The sequence below is a fragment of the Cryptotermes secundus genome, unplaced genomic scaffold, assembly GCF_002891405.2.
Source record: "Cryptotermes secundus unplaced genomic scaffold, Csec_1.0 scaffold234, whole genome shotgun sequence".
NCBI classification, from domain to species: Eukaryota; Metazoa; Arthropoda; class Insecta; order Blattodea; family Kalotermitidae; genus Cryptotermes; species Cryptotermes secundus.
In genome coordinates, this window is record NW_019725843.1 from 2,676,908 (window position 1) to 2,682,907 (window position 6,000).

Consider the following 6,000-nt stretch of genomic DNA (forward strand, 5'->3'; position numbering starts at 1 on the left):
AGAGGACGGTTATGTACAGTGAATTTTAGAGAATATGGAATTTGTACTTTTTTACAATTTAATAGCAACTGTAAATACGAAATTTAATTAACGTCTGTTCATGCCAGATATGTTATTATAAGCTTGAAAGGTGTCATAGAGAAAGACGGAACCTAACGTAACTAATGTCATCTGGTGTAATATTGCTAAATATTTCTGAAATGCAGAAAGCTTTTGGCTGATTGATTGTCCATCAAATTCCAAGAAGCAGGACTCCCTGTATCCAGGTAACAGTCGATCAGTTTGTCAAAAATTTAATTGCCTTGATAATGATATATTAAAGTGTTCACGAGAGTGAGCAGCTGGACTTTATTCCGAGTCAAATGAATCTAATCAAGATCTCATATTCTATTTCTCTAAAATCGAGTTTGGTATCATGCCCACAAGTGGGCTCCCCATTTTAAAATTTCTGATGAACATTATGCATTCAGTTATCACCCCTCCCATGTAAGCCACATACCCAGTCCATTTGCCCCCAATTCTTTTGATCAGTGTACAAAAGTTTTTGAAAGGCAAAATTTACAAGGTCGTTAGGTAGTTTTGTATTACTTTTCTGCCTTCGATCCAAATAGTATACTACCTGTTCGTGAACACACTTTCAGTCTATGATTTCATGACAAATATTTATATGAATATAAAACGATGAATTAAACACGTAAATCAAGAACAGTTATAAAAATAATAAAGTAGAAATTGTGCTTACACTATTAAGCATACGTTTTATTGCTAGAAAATTTAAGATCACCTCTGCCTAAGTTTAAGATTGGCTCTTCGCGTTTCCAAGCCAGCACTTAGAAGGCATAAAGGATATCCCCTAGTGAACATGATATTCCTCAAACTAATCTTGTTCTTTCGCCGAGTACATAAAAAAGACTCCATACATGAAACAACAGACTGTGTCTGTGGCATATTCTGAGGAATCTGAGAGAAAAAATTCTTACCAAATTTAGCCGATGCTGTCTGCTACAAATTAAACTGGTACAATGGGAGACTGTATACAAATAACTCAACTCTACGAAAATTCCATAAATAAGCCTAAATTTTGAAAATAACATCATTAAATGCTAAGTCAGTTGTATAGTATATTAACATTTTCAACCTCCATCTCGTGGTTGTAAACGTGGCAAATGTCTCTCAACCAGTGGGACGTCTCACACCGTGTCTAACCCATTCTCAAATTACAAGTTCTGTTAACTAAACTAAACATAAACTTTCAATGAAATAATTGCAGAACGCTGGAAAAGAATGTTGTGAACATTGATTAAGAATGAACCTTTCAATAAAATTAAAGTAGTTCCTATTAAGCTGTGCCCCGTACATAATAGAGGACAATTTGTTAAGTTTCATATCTGTAAATTTCGTCTCATATATTTTTAAAATATGAAGTTTATTTACGTCCTGACGTAAAGAGCCGGTCCTAATTTGTCGATGTAACTAAAACTCCTGTTTGTTTATTCTTTTCCTTAGTCTGCCCTATTCTCCTGTTTCAGGTTAACTATACATCTCTTAAATTTCCATTTAATCTATTCGAAATAGCGTATGTCTGTTTGGTTTTCGGATCAGTATATTGCCAGGCCGCTTCCTAACCGGGAGAATTCCCTAAATAATATGGGTCCATGCCCCCTAGCGGGATTCAAACTAACTCTCCAAATGTCCGAACGGTCCAGGATCACGAAGGCCTCATTCATATTTTATCGCTTCGTTTCTGTTAGGGTGTGGAAGCACAGCGAAAGGATGATGCAATGGCGGCAGAAGACTGTGAAGAGGCATGCGCGGATTCCCGAAACCGGTCGTTTTATGCTTAAGCGTATAGAGTGTCCAGTTCGAATCTAATTATAACCGCCCCCAAAACAAATAAGTTGACCAGTTCTTTGGGCAGCAAACCCAGCAGTGTTATAACTGCTTTAACAGAAAACGTAAATGCAGTCAGTCTAGCTAGACCTACTGTGCACAAAGTAGGTAGGGATTTAAAATGAAATCCGTCGTTAAATTTAACATCCGCACAGCTCGCTTAAGTCTGGTAGCAAACATTTTACTTTTTCCTGCATCGCGGTGAATGCGTCAATTCACTCATAATTTGACCTACCAGAAATATTCGTGTAATTGTAAATTTACTTATATACGCGTTTCAGTTGTTGCAATACATTCTTTCTGTTAACTGTTCCCAGTCTGTGAGGTATACAAAAGTATAAATTCGCGAAATTTTATATTGCATCAACTAGTATTCCACATGTTAAATAAAATTTATGATTTTATAGTAACGGTCCTCATTGAGAAGCAGAAAGTCACTGAACTGGTACATAAATAACAAAGTTATACTGGTTCTGTAATTTCTTTTTTCCCCTATTATCTGTTCAGTGTCGTGTTGGAAAGTTTCCCGTTTTCACTAAAACTTTTGTCGTCACTTGGCTCACTCTTACCTTGTCGGTTTGTCGTTGGGTAGCTCGTTGGCCGGAATGCGAGAAAGCACTGGCTTAGGTTCGGCTGGGGCTAGTCTTGCCTTCCAGACACCTGACTACCACTGCGATAAAATGTAATTCGAATGGCGCTGAGGGGTACCCGCAACGCGTAGTCTTTCGCCGCTCGAAGTTTGCACACGGCACTTCTTGTATCTCTCCCTAACTCCCTAAGCCCGTAGGAACGCCGGCCTGCCAGCCTGCCAGAATGGACAATGAGGAAGCCTCAAAGAGAATTCAGTAGGTAGGAGGAGAAAATGAGGAAAAGAGGAAAAGACAGAAACAGAAATGATGAAGTAAAGAAGTTGAAGCGGGTTCAGCCGATACTCTGAATAGAACTCTTGCTCATACTCTTAATATATCTATATCTATGGTTTCGCAAAAAAGTGACGGGGTGTCATATTAAAGCACATGAGTTTCATTTCAGGTGTTTTTAGAATCATAACAAAGAATATTGATAATTCAGCCTCGATGTCTCATCTACAAAACAAAGAGATTTATATTTAGTGGTATAACTTGATCGAATGCCGGTCACGGTAGCCGAGCGGTCTAAGGCATGTACTGTCTTCGCTCGCTTGGAAACCGGGATCGTGGGTTCGAATCCCACTCAGGGCATGGATGTTTGTGTGCTTTGCGACGAGCTGATCACCCTCCCAAGGAGTCCTACCGTATGTCTAAGATCTAGAAAAGCCGAAGTGAAAAAAATAAGTTCATGGAGGTAGTCCTAGATCCACTGGGGCTGTAGTGCCAAGGAAAAGAAACTTGATGGAATTGGAATTGCTTGCCAATTTATGGCTTATTTAACGACACGTAATCAAAATCAAGTCAAGGACAATGAATTTGGCAGGGAATGTAGCACGCATGTGGGCGAAGAGGAATGCATTTAGGAATTTGTTTGGAAAGCCACAAGGAGAGCGACCACTATGATGACGAAGATACAGACGGGAGGATAACATTAATATGGATCTCAGTAATACGAGTAGGATAGGGTGGTATAAACTGGATTGATCTCGCTCAGGATTGGACCAGTGGAGGGCTCTTGTGAACACGGTAATGAACCTCCGAGTTTCGTAAAATGTTGGGGAATTGTTAAGCAATGGGTGACCGGTGGCTTCTCAAGAAGGGCTCAGCTTCATGGAGTAACTTATTTAACGACAGGATCAGTAGCTCAGGTTACATAGCATTGAATGGCAGAATAATTAATAAGTAATGAATTGCGAAGGATCTGGAAGGAAGCAATCGTGGCACAATATGAGGATATCCTGGTCTCTGCCTGGAGGGACTGAGGAAAAGTATGAAATTATCAATGAGGATAATCGGTGTCTCTGTTGAGGTTCGAATCGGGAAACTCCTGAAAACAAGCTAGAAGCTCTATTGCTAAGGCAGCTTGTTAGATACTGGGAAATTAAAGCAAGAATTATAGTTCTCGAAATGTTGGCATGCCTGACGACCGATATTTGGTCGCATTAGTGTTGAAACAATTTAGTTACAGGATAACAGAAACAATTTTTATTATTCCTTTAGGACAGCAGCAACTGTAGAGACTTCGATCCTTTCTTGTTTCCTATCACGCTGTTGTTTTGTTGTGATTTTTCGTTTTCTTCACCCCAATTCTCAAATTTCTTCTCTTTCTTCACTCCCCCATCCACCCAGTTTCTTTTCTATCGAAATTGAGACCCAGTGGTAGCCCATAACTATCATGAAACCCCTGTGTCCCTGTCTTTAGTTTCACATTGCCTTGTCTAACCGTAAGAAATAGTTTCTTTAAGGAGTCAAATGGTCAAACGCAAAGAAATTAAATTTATCAAGGTTCAATCTAGACTGCTTGGTCTTCATTTTCTATAGAAACAGAGCCTCAAAATTTCAGATTCCCACTGCTTACTCTTAAAGGCAGAGGCACAACGTTCACCGAAAATTTTGATACTGTCTACAAAATTACACGGAGTCTACCCAAGAAGCAAGCAACCTTCATACTGATCTCAAAACTTTGAAAACGTCGAATCTCTACTATTGTATTTGTAAAGGTATCCCTGTAACAGGTCGTGGAGACCCATAGGGTTATGAGAGATTGAGGCTCCCACATTTTATAGACAATCGGCTCACAGATGTCGGTGAGGTCACCCTTACGCGCCGGCCGCCCTTTACCCATCAGGAAGATTCCTGCTGTTCATTTCCGTTAGAGGCGGAGTCGACCCCAGGTTCATAGTGCGGCTGGAAGGATTAGGTAAATTTAAAAAAAAGTCCACCTCATCGGGACTCGAACCCGCGACCTTCCGGCTTGTGGCGCAGTGCCTCAAACCTACTACGCCACCGCGTACCCCCATATATTGCATTAGGCAGACTCTAAGGTGAGTATTTGCTTTCAAATAACAGCAGTTTAGCAGTATTTTTTTTGTGTTAAATTTCTTTCCCGATTTGGAAAACTATGCACTCGTCTTATGTTCTGGTTTATGCGGTATTCGTAGAAGCTTGCATATTAAATTTCAATAAAATAATAAGAAATGTCACCCCCTATTCAGAAAATCTAATTTTAGGGTTCCCTTCACAAAAAATGTTCAGAATGCTACAGTAAATGATATCATTGTTGTTCCAGTTCCATGAACCAAACCCTATTATAAGAATCTATATTAAGAGTCACCCATCTAGTCAAGGACTTCCTTTCTTTTTATGGAACCCCAGTCAAACGCCGCGTTCGAATGGAAAGCATTCCGGTTTCCTGTCGGTGACATCCAAGTTAATAAGCGCAGGACTGGAAACCGGCTATAACTGACAAGTCTTTCGTGGTTTACTTTAGTCCTCCACGCAAATCAGACAACGATGGTTTCCTTTCCAACCCATCCCATTAAATTGTTCACTAATCATTCTATCCTTCGACGCTATATAATCTGAGTCACTGGATGAAACGTTAAATAAACCGTAAAAAAATATGGAACCATAAATCTCGTCAACGTATTCGCAAGGACACACCACTGGTTCCTATCCTGAAAGAAAAAAATCCCGTCTACACTCTTCCAAACTATTTTTCTTTTGGATCAATTTAAATATACTCTTCCGATATAGCACAGCATTAATATTGTCGCGTATCGGGCTTATATCGCGACAAATAAATTCTCGACGTATTCGATGTAGCGAATTTTATTTCACATTCGCTCATACAGTCACCCAAATTACAGATTTACGATTACTGCTATCTGCAGTATCACAATTAGTACACTCCAAATGCCACAATACAACTGACTGGTAGCTGCTGGACTCGCTGACTGTCTCAGTACAACTCAGTACAACTCTGCGGTAGCCACACTAGAACTGGCTGTGAATAGCCTTCGCTTCTCCCTATGTAGCCTCGACCGGACAATACGGGAAAACGGCCACGTAATAGGCACCCTTTTGCCTGGCGCTCTGTTGCTATGTAACGCTAGCGGAGGTCACCGCTGTTACTATCGTAACGTCGCCGCTGTTGATTCGCGTTGCCTAGCGACCGCGATATCCCTCGGTGACGTCACCG

General features: G+C 40.3%; 2 protein-coding genes across 4 annotated transcripts in view; one reads left to right on the forward strand and one right to left on the reverse strand.

Annotated features, from left to right (window-relative positions):
* LOC111863674 (muscle LIM protein Mlp84B) overlaps positions 1 to 2,666 on the reverse strand; it is a 68,961-nt gene extending 66,295 nt beyond the window's left edge. For 2 of the 3 annotated variants that reach the window (XM_033751143.1, XM_023850195.2), the window contains exon 1: positions 2,460 to 2,666. The gene's annotated coding sequence lies outside the window, so the exon portion shown is untranslated. The remainder of the gene's footprint in view (positions 1 to 2,459) is intronic. The other variant, XM_023850194.2, reaches the window with a different exon arrangement.
* The window catches only part of LOC111863657, a 188,749-nt gene that overhangs the window by 32,591 nt on the left and 150,158 nt on the right, over positions 1 to 6,000 (forward strand). The window lies entirely within an intron of this gene.